This window comes from Ischnura elegans, chromosome 3, assembly GCF_921293095.1.
Source record: "Ischnura elegans chromosome 3, ioIscEleg1.1, whole genome shotgun sequence".
Lineage (NCBI taxonomy): Eukaryota > Metazoa > Arthropoda > Insecta > Odonata > Coenagrionidae > Ischnura > Ischnura elegans.
Genome location: NC_060248.1, coordinates 90,166,436 through 90,181,436, shown reverse-complemented (window position 1 = coordinate 90,181,436; position 15,001 = coordinate 90,166,436). Strand labels below are relative to the sequence as shown.

The following is a 15,001-nucleotide window of genomic DNA, read 5'->3' as shown; positions in this document are numbered from 1 at the left end:
GTGCTAACTGGCTAACGTTTCTCCGAGAGAAACTTTATATATCATTCCATTCTGCCTAAATTTTTAGGTACATTTTGCAAAATTAAGTACTTAAGACGTAATAAAATTACTGATCAGCATGAAATCTGAAAGTTAATGTCAAGAACTGATCCCTCCGACAGGCAACAGGCCGGGTTCACCTTAAGCTCCAAAATTGCTTTTGTATCCATGATGTTTAAATGCTAAATTTTTTTATTATTTTTTTGTAAATTATTCAATTTAATAACTTTTAATTTAATTAAATAAAAATATATATTATTAATAATTATTATTATAACACGCCGTCCCGAATTTAGTACTATAGATTTGTACCGCAGTAATTATCAACCAATCTTTGATGCGAGGAATTGATGCTTAGTATCATTTTCAAGAATGAATTTTTATTTTGTTTTTTTTTTCCTTTTATTTTTTTATAGGTTGGTACATTTTTGTTATAAAAATTCCTAATACGATTTTTCAAAAGACGGATGGCGTAATATTACGCCCGCAGCAAAATTGGAAGTATTTCACGTGGAGCAATATTACGCCCATAGCACGCAAAGTGATAATGTCCATTTCAGGACAAGGTAGTGTATGATGCATTGTAACGGGACTGGGACGTGGTAGAATTTCAGTTATTGAAGCGTTTTCATTCTGATGCCCACTGAGTTACTAATAAGCAATTTCCAATAATGCAAGTTAGTGTTTCACTTCTATTTTTTGCTGTATACACAGACGGTTTTAAGTTTTTTTCTGTCTACTAACTATCTCAGTGGATTTAAGGTGAATATGGTATGCAAAGACAATTTTTTTCAATGGTTGTTGATGTCTTTATGTTTACAAGGGACTCAGAGCGAGAGAAGTGACATTTTAAAAGTGTTTTTTTCGGAAGAAATAGGCATCCAATGCTTAAGCATTTAATATGTATATCAAGTTATTAATTCTGATTATAATCAGGGGATTGGAGATAGGTAATACTTTCATCTGCCCGTGGATAAAATAAAAGTGAAAATAATTTTTTCTGATTTCCAATCTCTCTAAGGAGGCTCGGGGGAAAGAGAGGGATACTTTATTTTTTCTATATAAAATTTTATGCTTTGTTCGAAGCCAGAGCGGAGTTGCTAGGGATGCAGGCAAATCATTTTGCTAATAGGATGGAGTCCATATAAAAGTGAGCCACAGCCTCTGATTTCTGAGAAGAGGAGATAACCGCCCCCAAAATGGTTATTTGAAGTGGTGATATCTCCATAAGTTCCATCCTCGTTGTGGCGCACTTGATTGAAATAGAATTATTTGTTTTTTAAGTTATCGGTCACCAGTGCAGATGCTTTGCTAACCCTCTGAAACAAGCAATTTTACAATTGAGCGTTACAATTGAGAAAACAACTACTAAAATGATACATGATTAGCCACGAGAAAAAACTGCCCTGGGCCGGGAATCGAATCACGAACCTATGGATTTCCGGGCCACTGCGCAGACCACTACGATATGCAGCGCCTGCATCCTGTTACGGCGCGGAAAGCTTACGTTTAGTAACCTGAATGGCGGAATTTTTTCTTATGGCAATTCATGTATATTTGACCGCCGTTCTCGCAGCAGTATTTAAAATATTACTCCTACTTGTAAGAGTTTTAAGCAGGGATGGCACTGGAAACTAAACGAAACTCAAAACCAATAAACTTTCAATAGTTTTGTTCCCGGGTGCGAAATGTAGAAACGAACTGGATTTAAACCCGGGGAGCTAAACTCAGGGTTTAAACGAAATCGGAGTCAAAACTACTTCGGGCCGAAAATAAACTAAAGCTCTGGAACTAAACGAGACGTGGATTATGTTTCGCACTGGAAAGAACACGTGCTTCACCTTCAAATACTTAGTTTCCGACCCACACACCCAGTAGATATAAAGTGTGGTTGAATGACTTACAGGTTCGGCCTACCGCCATTAGATGCATGGGGCACTCATATTTTTACCACTAACAGGAGAACGGTGAACGCAAGGTGACCATTCAACTTGTGAGCTCAATGTTTTAAACCTCTCTACACGTATGTCAAACGGAATGAGTCAAAACTGTTCCCTCTTATCCCCCTCCACTCAACTTCTGGGATCGAAACTTAACTATGTGCAGCGGAGTTTCGATCAATTTAGTTTCGTTTCCGGAAGTAAAGTTTCGTCCCGGATCGAAACTAAACTCCTTGGTGTTTTCAATTTCGTGCGGAAACGAAACTAAACCTAGGCTTAGCATTTTCGTTTCCCTCCGGATCGAAACGAAACATTTTTGTTTAGTTTCGCTTGCCATCCCTGATTTTAAGAAGTGAATTTTATGGCATCAAAATGTAGAATTAAGTAGGAGAGCCGCGGTGAAATGAGTTATTCTGTTATATTTTCTTTACTTTTTCTAATTCAAATCAAAAACCAAGAGCATATAATTTCTGCGTTGACAGCAAGATTTTCGTTCTACATACTGCTTAACCAAGGAGAAACCCTATCGTCCATACGAGTCCACAACGTCCCCATTTACCTTTCCCGATGAGGGCGCAGGTGCCGCGGTACTCGGTGATTAACTACGGTGTCGGGTTAGCGGAGGATCGAATCGGGAGCGCTTGCGGGGCAGGATGCCAAGGAATGGTGCGGAGGGCTTAGAGATATGAGAATGAAAGGGGATTGGCCCGTGACTCTGGATATTCTGGGAGGAGGTGGCAAATAAATATGAGGCGTTGAAAGCAAGATTGTGAGGTTCAAAGAGGGTCTGGCTAGGAAGTGATAACGTGCACTTCGCCCACCCTCAACGGTTGAGTTATGCCTTCCGGGGGTGAGGACAGGTAAGAAGCCATCGGTCGTTCACGAAAAAAGTACCTCGGCTCGTTATAATCCGTAACCCATTCATAAATTACTTAATAGTACGAATTTGACACTGAAATGATACGTTTATAATGATGAACTTTACCTTTAAAAGAATTTGGTTGCATTAGAACTGATTTAAAGGTGATAAAAAATACATACCCAAATAGCTATCAGGATCTATAAATTTAGCATCATTTGATGTTTGATTCCGATGGTTCCAAGTTAGGAAAAATAACAGCTTTGCTTTTAACAACTTAATCTTTGTCGTCGACTAGTTTCAATTAACTGTATCATTTTCAAGGCCTCTGTATCCTTATAAGACTAATTTCTTCGTCTATTGAAACTAGTCGATGATTATAGATTCATTTGTTGAAAGCAAAGTTGTTATATTTTCTAACTAAAATGGAAATCTACGAGGGTAAAAAGGCCTCAGCAATAAGTGCATCTTATGATTCATCTGAGGCTTTTCTCGTATAACTCCCTGTTCATCGGATCCACCAAACAGAATGTTCGTAACCTCTTTCCCACTTGTTTCACTTATAATTCATGACTGATGAAATCAAAACGGCAATAATAATAAACGACAAATAGAAAAATTGTCACACTATGATTGAAATTATGTTAAATTTCAAGGGAAAAATGCCTTTAAATATGAAAATATGCCACTTTAAAATCAAGAGGCTTTATCTTGATAATGCAAAACCTTCCGTATCAATGCAGCCAATTGTAAAAATAACTCTTATCTTTTGTGATTCCTACACTTCACTGCAACTTCGGTTTTTAACAATAATTTTAACTAGAATTTTTAGCTTTTACGCTGAAACTCCCATTTCTTGGAACATTCCACTTAACAGTAGTTTTCCCAAAATTTAGTTAAAAGTCCTTCATATTCCGCACAATGACCGATTTTTCCATGCAGTCTGATACATGTAAGAACAAGAAAGTAACTTACATTGGTACGTGGATGACAACAGGCATAGATAGATGCATACAACGCTGTAATTTCTTTGGCAAACGGCTTTAGACCAAACACGTCAACAAGCTATGAATTGCATCCCTTCGGCGGAACTGAACTAATTAACGATCCGGCGACCTAGAATTCCCCCACCCTCTGCTTTCGACGTCCAATGCGCTTCGGCAGTCGGTGGGGAAAAAGTTACAGGACGCCGCTCCCTATGAGATGCATTTGCATTGAAATTAAAACCGCGGACCAACTTCTGCGAGTTGGAACCGTGGGGCTAATGGAAAGTTGGCCGCAAAATGTGAATCGCTCCGAAATTAATCACCTCGAAAACTGAAATCGAGGCACTCGTGAGATAAATGTATTTTTTTGAAGCAAAGAATCGCAAAAAATACCGAATGTACGTGGGGCTGGGCGCGAGACATTCCGATAAGGCACCAGAATCGATATACAAATTTCTCGTTTCAATGAAGTGCAAGGCATACATTTAAAAATTAATGAATGAGTCTGAGAACTTTCCTCGATAGGGCGAATATTTGTATTCGAAACACGCTTGGCAGTAATAGCATTATATATGAGTATCATCGGCGAAATGAAATGTAAATATGATTTTTAACCCTGAAAAAAGACTGGATGATCCTCAATCGAAGATATTTTCTTCTTATTTACGTTAATTAAATTTAAGAAAGCGGCAATCGTTAAAATTATTACTTCAAAATGTAAAAATATAACCAATTATTGTAAAACCTGTATACCCCACGACGATATTCAATGATATCATGCAGTCTTGAGATGGACTTCGAATTTACCGTTTATAATATTTCATAGATTATGTATAATTAAAAATATGGCTAATTTCAATATGGTTTTTTGCCCAACAATTTTGCTTTGGCCAAGCAACTGACACACATTTTGTAAGTGGCTTTAAATGTGAGCGCTACATTTGGTGAAATTATCGGTAATTTTCGCTTGAGGAGCGGCCTGGATACTTCGCTTCAAGCGGTAAATATAAGACTTAATTGGTTTCATCACGTGATGTAATCAACCGGAATCGGCACCAAAAACTAACTATAGGTCTGAAAAACTATCGTAGTATACATTCGCAATCATATCTCAAAATATAAAAAAATATTCCAGACTCTTCAAGTGAATAAAACATGACACGTATTTATCATAAGTTCCAGGAATTACGACCAGATTAGAGAGAAAATTATACAATTTCCTAACGAACGTGTTTCGCTTATTTCAGCTTTTAAAACGTCCCCGTAATGAAAATATATCTCAATATAGACATCGGTTTATGAGTAAAAAGAAATCAAGGCGAAATATTTATTTAACCAGCTTTTATACAAATTTAATTGATTCTTTGGTTACTCGTGTTACAGAAAACATAGGATAACAATGAGATATTTATTTGTACAACTTTTTCCTATTTCACATTGAAGAAAACTAGACCAGGTCAGGTATTTTCAGGCGATTAAGTTATTAGCATTACATACGGTGAAGGTTTTTCAAGATTTAACGGAGATAATGAAATAAATTGTGAAATAGTACACAATTTTTGATCTATATTTTGATTTAAAAATATCATTTTTACCTACGGTAACAGATATGATATTTCCATAGCTTTCAGATTGTTTCATGATTGGAGCATAAATTATTGAAAATAACCGAACGATTAAGCTTAATCATGCAGCTTAATTTTCCAGGTTATCTCTTCTCACGGTACAGTAAACATGGGAACAGGAACGCGGAAACCTTTGTTAAGCTTAGCTAATGCTTAGGGAAGCGTGCTGAAAACCATGGTTCAACATGGGTACTTAAGCTTTGGTTGCGGTCTTGGGGTCTTAGCTCTTTCAGGTCAGCCAATACAATTACACATCCCTACCCAGGAGAAATCTCCGGTGAAACTGTAAGTAAATAAATCCGCGCTCGGCGCTTGTATTAAAGGATTTTTGTGCATCACTGGCTTGAATACGAGATACGGCATTTAAACTCGACACGTACTATTTCATGGGTTGACTTTATTCATGAACTCAAGGTGCATCAGTGTATTTTTTTTTCAAGTCAGCAACCATAACTAAGAACTCCAAGTTTTATGTAACGCTGATAGCTCTGAGAAACTGCATAATATTTCTGAAGTATATAAAATTTAATCTACATCAAGCTTTCATTTTTGCAACACTAAAATTAGAAAAGGTTTTACTTTTCACAGGAAATAGACAGATTCGCGTTTACTAACCATGTAAAATAAATTTATTTTACCCATTGGAAAACTACAGAAAGAAAGGATTTTCATTATAAATATTGCAATAATAATTGCAACGTATTCTTGGACGACGATTTCGACAGGATTCGTAAGTTATAAAAATATCGTAAAGTTACATAACTTGAAAATTATTTATGAGTTATGTATTTTTAAGTGGCCGATAAAATATTCTTAAAATATAAAATCATCATCATTATATCTGATATCTCATTTTTAGACCATATCTTTCAAAAAGATGCAATTTTACGAGGCTTTGTTTTCGTGAAAATTGCTTGGCTCATAACTTCCTTGAATAAAATTTCAATTCAAGCAAAAGTTCAAAAAATCTTACTAAGAAATATATACCAGGTCATACATTTTATACCATTTGGTATATGTTTGTATCACACCAGGCCATACTTTTTACAAAATTACGCAAATGGAAAATTTACGACGAAATAAGAAATTAAATAGTTTCAAATTTTATGTAACCGTTACTGAGAAACATGTGGTTATTATGGACGAAGCGGATTAAGTCAAAGGAAAAAAGAGAAAAGAGCAACATTACTAATTGGATTGATAACTTATGTGATCTTGGAATTTGTTCCATCCATTATGCAGCTCTTAATAATCGCGAATTTCCACGATGTCATTTGAGGTCCCAAAACTGCTCGAAGATATTGAAACTTAAGGCTCGGTGACTGGAATACTCCGAGAATCCAGGTGTTCACCGATCGTGATCATATGATTGAATATTGTGGCGTCATTTTTGTCATTAGTTTAGCAAGAAAAAAGTAAGGCATAGACCGTCCAGAGCCGTTGCAAGATTATGACTCTACGGCAAAACAGAATTAGCTAATTGCTCGAAGTTGAATAACGTCTTTAAAAAGTTAAATCATGCACTGTAATGGCTTTTTTTCTAAAAATAACCGAGTTAAAACGGTCTTGATTATCTTTTCTCATAATTTACGAAACAAAGTGGGATGAATTACTTCATGGGAAACCTACGTTATCATAAGTTGAATGAATAGCTATTTAGTCCACAATCACGACAAGTTTTTCTTGTACAGTGGTCTCTTTTCCATTGCTAAGTCAATGAGAGCTCTGTTGATTTCAAGGGACAAATGAAAAATTATTGAAACACGAGAATTTGATCTTGTAGACTATACGGCCGACAATGTGATAAAAAAATGGCGAAAATATTTGTTTCAAAGCTGTTTCAGCTTTCAGCTTCGATAATTATTGCCACGCATATAACTTTTAATGTTAAAAAAGACCAAGTTTTCCTCTTACGGATTATATGCGATCATGTATGAAAAATATTTGGATATTATATGCGATCAAATCTGAAAAATATTTGGATATAATTAATATTGTTCAATAAAAAATACGCCCCCTTCAGTATAATACCTTCATTTGCGGAACAAAATTATTTAAAAAGTTCACTCTAAAGGTTACAAGTGGGTTACTTCTTCAGTAATGCCAGGGTTGAGAACTTCGCCCAGCATCGCCGTGATCACACCGGCGCGGCGTGAGGAGAGCGGATTGCATTCGTAAGTACCGCAGAGGCTGCATCGGATGAAGTGGGATCAAGACCCGGGTGGGCGGGGATTCGACCGAATGGTAAAATCCATGCGACGAGCAAAGTGAAGAAGGATGTCTGAGGAAGTAATGGGAGGGAATGGGCTTCTTGGAGCACGGACTTGAACCCTTGTGCACAGGTTGCGGTCCTCGGCCGAGGCTAGGAATTAATGCGTTGTCCGCAGTAATTACCCACGGCAGTACGGAAGGGACTCCTAGGAGGGGATGGGGGAAAGGTAGGGGTTAAACACCACCTTACCCTCCTCAATAATGGGAGCGCGCAGGTTGTTCCTAGGCAAATTCTTCCGCTCCTTCTCTATGCTAGGCATACCCTCTCATCTCCGCGACCTTAATTCAGCTCTTAGCCTCCGATGTCCTCGCCCGGCTCGTCTTTTCTTCCTTGCCGTAAATCGACTGGAATAAAGGATCTTGGAGAAAAGAGGTGTCCTTTCCTATCGGTAGGGTAGCTATGAGAACCCGCAAATGCACTTCGGGATATCATTATTAGTGGATAGATTAGTTGCGAGAATTGAACCTGGGGAGATCTTCATGAAGCATGCGTTTTAAATCAATGACTTTCAAATCAGTTCAAAAACTGGTGTCGAAAAATAGGAAATAGTGGGGTCTTAAAACTAAATATATTGGTCTACCCACCTTGTTCAATTAGTTACTTTAAAAAAGCGCTCCTCGTAAAATCCTTAAGTATTTTTCACTTGGCTCATTACGGATGAAGGTTATTTTATTAACCAATTTATTATCAAATGCGTGTGTTTAAATGAAATGCAATATTTTCGCATCGCATGCGATGAAAATTATCATAATGAAAAACTATTTAAAAATAATTATGCATTAATAAATCAAGTTCTCATAATAATAACAAAAAGTTCAGCAAACCTGAATCAACCAAAACTGCTTAACCTTTAATTCACCTCAGGAGACTAACACGTTTGGGATAGCACAGGAAGGATAAAGTTGTTTTGATTGCTATAACGATTTATTAACATAAAAATTCGTATGATTATAATGTTATATAAGACACAGAGGCTTGAAAATTGACTCTTTTGCCTTTCATCTTCTTAAAACGAGTGGTTGCAATTGCCCCTTTTAAGGAAAAAATGAATCTGTAAGTTCTATTTTTTCTATTTTATGTTCGTCTCCGAATGAATTTAAAAATTCTATTAATGTTTATTCGCGTTTATTCACAGTCGTGTCATGATTATTTTTGGTAATCAAGGTGACAAATTTAGGAGTGGTCTTCAAATTGTGAATTTATATCTAGCGCATAGATCAACTATAAGGAGCCATTGTTGAGCAATTCTCCATTTTGCGTAAGTCACTATTAAAATATTATTGCTCAGTAAATGAAATGAAATTTATAAAAATATGGCAACATACATCAGGCTCTATAAATAACTTTGTCCAATTAGAGATGCGGGCATCCTTTTTATTCCAGAAGATAATGTCCGTAAGCCTTTTCTCGCGTAGTTTCTCCCTCAACTCAACATGCACGTGGGTTAATTTTTCAGCGGATTACCATATGCATCTATTTAGATGAGCTGCAATATTATGGTTCCACCAAATGACATTTTTAAAAGCAAACTTTCCTAATGTCAGCTTATCCTTCTTTTTAGTGACAGGTGCAGGAATTTCGAGGAACTAATTTGAATTTGAAAATAGTATGAGCAGCGGCAGAACAAGCGGAATGAAACGGCATGAGCCCCTATATTCCCGCTTTTCAAGGATAAAATATTTAGGTTTTTTAATTTTTTTTACGGTTCAGTGCACACGAGAACTTCATTTCCATTCGTGATTAGATCAAAGAACTCTTTTATCGCAGAATTACCTGAGTTAATACCACATTTCAAATTTACGACTATAAAAATATTTAGTAAAATATTTTATCCATATGTCCTTCCTTTTTTCTAGGAATCTTTTCTGGACAATACACAATAAATTTATCCTACGACTAGAACGGAATAAAAGTTAATTTAATGAAATGAGATGAGTTAGTTATGAGGTAGCTTAATATACTGTTTCTTTATTTTTACCAAATATGGAGGAGCTCGCAGGAATGTTAGTAACAAGATATGTGATAAATGTGGGCCATGCCTTGAACAAGAATTTATATAATACTGAAAAAAATTATTTAGGTTGTTTTTCATACGCTTTTTAAAACATCGGTATAAGCAGAAAAAAACTGGCATTAAATTATACAAAAATCACCGAGATTTATGAAAATAGATAAATATAACTTTGGCCATCCTCCCAATTAGATCAATAATTTTTTATAAATCAATCCCAAATAATCCTTAAAAAGTTAATAGTGATTGTTGACTGGAAGAAAAACTGTGACAGTGCCTTCCGTTCGAAGCAAATGGGCCACGGTGCGACGCTGATACTAAGCGAACCGCAAATTCGGTCAAAATTTTGGTAAGCTTCCCATGTCCAAGGCATTACTCTTCTTTTTCGGCGGCTTGCGGGACCACCCGCTGGCTTGCGACTTGGCGCCGCTTCTTGACCGCAAATAGTTTCATTTCAGCTCTCCCACCGAGCACTTGAACGGAAGGATACTCTACTTCTCTACCCTCTCTACCCCTTATTTGCACCGGGCATTATACTTATCTCCCCGGTGTCCTTTATTAAACCCATTGCGTGAAATCAAGCCGTGACTCTCAACTGCACGTCCGCATAATGCCACCGCATCATCCTTGAATAATGGATTTCTTTCCGCTATTCTCTTTTTCATCTTCCTTACTTCTCTTTCCATCTATCGTTTTCCCTTGTTCCATGATACACTCATGCTTAAATACGAGGATAAATCAATTATTGTCCACAATTTAGTTATACTTTTGTTTGGTTTGGTAGTACTGTCGTTTTACGTTCATGACGCATGCTTACTTTATTTTTTGTTATGCCTTTGCTTAAGTCTCAAACGGCGAGGTTAGTTTCGTTATCGCTGCCGCGCTGTAGATCATGGCGACTCCGCTGTCCATTTGTGCCAAAGAAGAGTAACGTTCAGAGATCCGTTTTTTGTGTTCCGAAGCTGTATCAGGAGCCAACATTCATCGGAGACTTTCGGTGTCTAGGAATGGATTGAAACATTCCAAAAATGGTCGCTTAAGTGTTACACACGATGAAAGCCGGACGACCGTTTACCGCCACTAATGAAGAAAACATTGACCGTTCGCGTGAAATGCTGCTGGCAATCATTTGTCACGAAACTAGCTTGTGACGCTGGGTCAACTATCATTCGAATGGGTTCATCGTATCGTGTTTGAACGAGTGCAAGAGCGGTGCCTAAGAGAACCGCGGTCGGCTGAGCATGAGAATTAGTCATGCAAGACATCGAATTCACAACTGAATTATTTGTCGCGAAAGAGTTGAGCCTCATCAGACTCTCAAAACAAACTCTCTTGAAGTATGCGTGTGCTTAGTTACTCCACTGCCTTCATCTGACTTGGAATTTGAACCTCGCATTGGATTGTCTTTTGTGCATAAAAGTGAATGATGCCGAGAAGAGCAGTGCCTACATTTGTACTTGGACGCACAATCTGCTGATTTGTTAACACCGGCTAAACAATTGAAACATATGCCCTTGGATTTAATAAAGCCCCTTCTTTTCGATACCCTTAAAGAATTAAATTGTGGGCATTGATGGAGCCTATGATGTGAATCACACATTTGGCATTTTATTTTTCGTTCACGATCCGGTTGAGATGTTGAGAATAATGTTGTTTTCTGAGACATTCCTTTTGTACAAGTGGAATTCTTTAACAAATCAAATTTAATTTGCTTGCAACCAGGTGTCCTCAGAATGTTAACATATTTACGTCCAAACTCTAACAGGGGTGATATCGAGGGGAAATCAATGCCATGATTTTCCATTTCAAACTGTTTTTTCACTGATTTGTCAAGAGCTTTTGCCGTTACATAAAACAAAACAAACTCAGACAAATTCGGAATTTTCATCGCGTTTAGCGCATTCCAATTTTCCGAAAAGACATCAAAAAAGTTATGCAAAGCGTCAACTGAATCACTATGAACACGCATAGTGAAGAGTTTATCGAAATTGTTAAAAGCAAGCAATATTTTATTTTCAAATTGCTTGACTAGTGTCCGCCAAGCAATCACATAATTATCTGAAATTATAGGAAGACTTTAAACTAGAGCTAACGCCTGGCCCTTGAGACTAGATATAAGATAATGATACGTCTCTTTATCACTAAGACTTTCGTTTGAGCCAATCATACTCGTAAATACATCGAAAAATTGCTTAAAATTTGCCAAGTTCCCATCAAAACACGGAATACTTATATTCGGTAGGCGGAGAGGAGGAGGTACCGTAGATTGGCCTCCACGAGAGGTTGCAGGCGTCACCTTTACCACTCGACTCGCAACCGCGTTGATTTTATAGTATTGGCATTCAACTCGTTCCTCGATATCAACTTCAGATGCCTCAGCGTCTAAATTAAAGTGGCATGATAACTCGCGCAACTCCTTAGCTAGACCAAGAAAAGATTTATAATCATCTTGCAAAGATGAAAATCTACTTAGAAATATAGATAATTCTTTCTCTTGTTCTAAGTCCTTAGATGAAATTTTAACAGCCGCTCGATCGTTCTAACTATGACATCGCGTCTTTGTTTCAAGATATTAAACTGCCGTCTCATCGTACGATTAGATCGGGACTCACTTGTTTGCCTTTCGTCATCTGAAGCCACTTTGCCAACTTGCCTTTCCCAAGATAAGCCTCTCACACGATAATTAATATCCGGCCCGAAGGACCATAATAATATGTCTCTCGTTCCGTCCGCAATTGGGCGGAATTCGAGTGAGCTATTGATAGGCCGGACATTTCATAATTATTACGGAAAGAAAAGTGGACTGTATGAAACAAAAAAACAGAAAAAAAGATAATGGGCCTACAGGAGAGCACTGAGTGACTTACCCCAGGTCTCCAGGCTATAAGCTCCACCGTCAGACTTCTGGATGATAATGGTGATACCTTTTCGACGGTTCGTCCGTGAGTGAGGCCGGGTTCGTCGCCTCATGGTCCCAGGTAAGCAATACATATCAACGAAATACTCCGGCAGGTGTCGGGATAAGGGGCAAGTCCCTCACTGCCCTCTTTGGGCCAAAAAGTAAAATAGACTTAGGGCGCGAAGACCAAACAATTGACAAAGTGGCATATCGTCTGAAAATATGTCACGATTTTTCTTACGAATTTTTACATAATACTTCCTACGAATTGTATGTAAAATTCTTAAGCAACAGTGTAGAATTTGGCACGTAAAATTTTATAACGGATAGTAACTGACTTACCCTCGTGATTGAACTCTTACCGCTGCATGCCCTGTGCCTCTGGCTCGTGTTTTTGAAACTTCCCTCCTTCGCTCTCTGGAGGGTGCTCGGAGGGATGGAAGTACTCCCATGAGGAAGATGAAGGTGTGCAATATTGCCTCGGCTATATCCCGGGCACACACCGTGCCGTCATTGCTATTTCTACGGAAAGAAATTCATTTTCCGCATCAGAATTCTCACAGCTCAGAGTATTCAAACGTATGCATTACTCCAAGTGTAGTTTCTTCCTAGCGGCTTTTAAGGATAAAGATGGTTGAATTAGCTAAAAAGTCAGAAAATATACAATAACTCCACTTATTATTCTTGAAAATATGTATATACGAATGAAATCAAATATTTCATACCTAATTAAGACAGTTCTTCATGATAGGAGTTGCAATTGTGAGATGGCCATTTCATTTACAAGTAAATGCTTGGGAGAGAACCAAAGTTTGTTAAATTTAACTTTTAACATCTTGGAATTGGGATATAGATAACTATTGACTGTCTATGTTTATAAGAATTTCACGTGGGGCAACAAGTGTTTGCCAATGTTCTCGCATCCGCTGTATCTGATGAAATATCGTTCAAAAGTTTTTCAAAACATTTTGACTTATATCGAATGCATCTCCTTTGACGAGTTTGAATGATTTTCAAAATTTAATACTTTATAACTAGCCTTCATATTGGTATTTTACTGGAATAGATGGAGTCAGGGGGGGCTCAACTCCACTTTAACTAGTCTTTCAAATGGAGCGAGAGAATAAGCTGAGGTAATATTATTTTACATTATTTGCTAAGGAAAACTTTTCTTTTGAACCTTTATGAATGATTTAGTATTTTCTACGTTTAATGAATACCATCCTTCCAAATTTCTTTCAGTTCTCAGTAGGTTTATTATTTAACTCTAAAATCCCTGGAAAAATTGTACGCTCAATTTTAAAGAATGGAAATTGGTTTCTATTTGGATTTCTTGAGAAATTTTATTTCAACTGCCTCAATTTATTTCCCTCTATAAAAACAAGCTTGACAGAAAAATAAGAAGCTTTGGGGAATGAACTATTAATGCAGAAGGAAATTAGAACACTCAGGGTTCCAAATATTTATCATACTGTACATAGTGTGCGAGACTGACGTGAATGCATCACACAGGGTTATTAACGTAATATGGAGCATGATTATGTGACCAAGTATATGCTTTCAGTATACATCTTTTGAGTTTATAGGGAGATGATCCTAATATGGATGTGTTTCAAGGAATATTTGAGGAACGCTAATGATGAAATGATGACTTATAGAAGAGCTTATTAATTACATGATAATTTCACCAAACTAGGGCCGAGCTTAGAATATGGTAGAGAATTGTCTTCTCAACTGCATTTCTGCCCTCGGCAAGCGAGAAATGAGAGGATGGTCGTAGAAGGTTAACAGAAAAATCGACTTTGCTTTTGGTATCGAGTACGGATGCATATGAATTCTTCATAATATAGCTCTAAATCATTTATCACCAACGTGGTATGGATAACTAATGGCCCGCGTAGGTAAATTTTTATGAATGAACGCACACAGCATAAAAGGCGATGAAAAATTTGTGCTGGCTATTTCGTAGCTTGCTGATGTTAACGTGTTGGAATACAATCAGTAAATATCAGAAGAATATCCTCCCCTCACTTGTTGGAATAAACTTCATGCTATCAATAGATTCCCCAGCGTGTGGGCGTAAAAAGGACTGGAAGGGAAAGGAGAGAAGCAAACTTCATCGTGGGCGAAAAAGAGTGACATTATAAACATATCATAAGGTTAATATAATAAAGGTTTGACCAAAATGGTTAACCTCCTCAATATCTACAAGAATTTTACTATTGAAATATCTCCAAAAACAATGTTACTATGACAGTATCTCCGAAATTCTTCATGATATCCCATTTCCCGGGGAAAGCGTACTTCGAAATATCTCGTATAAAGCAGCATGAAATCTTCAGATTTCATTGATTTTTATTGGTTTCGGGA

At 37.2% G+C, this 15,001-nt stretch overlaps 1 long non-coding RNA gene across 1 annotated transcript in view; it reads right to left on the bottom strand.

Annotated features, from left to right (window-relative positions):
• LOC124155057 overlaps nucleotides 1-12,671 on the bottom strand; it is a 76,465-nt gene extending 63,794 nt beyond the window's left edge. Inside the window, exon 1 of the long non-coding RNA XR_006864114.1 lies at nucleotides 12,600-12,671. This is a non-coding gene — a long non-coding RNA (uncharacterized LOC124155057). The remainder of the gene's footprint in view (nucleotides 1-12,599) is intronic.
• Nucleotides 12,672-15,001: the final 2,330 nt, after the last annotated feature.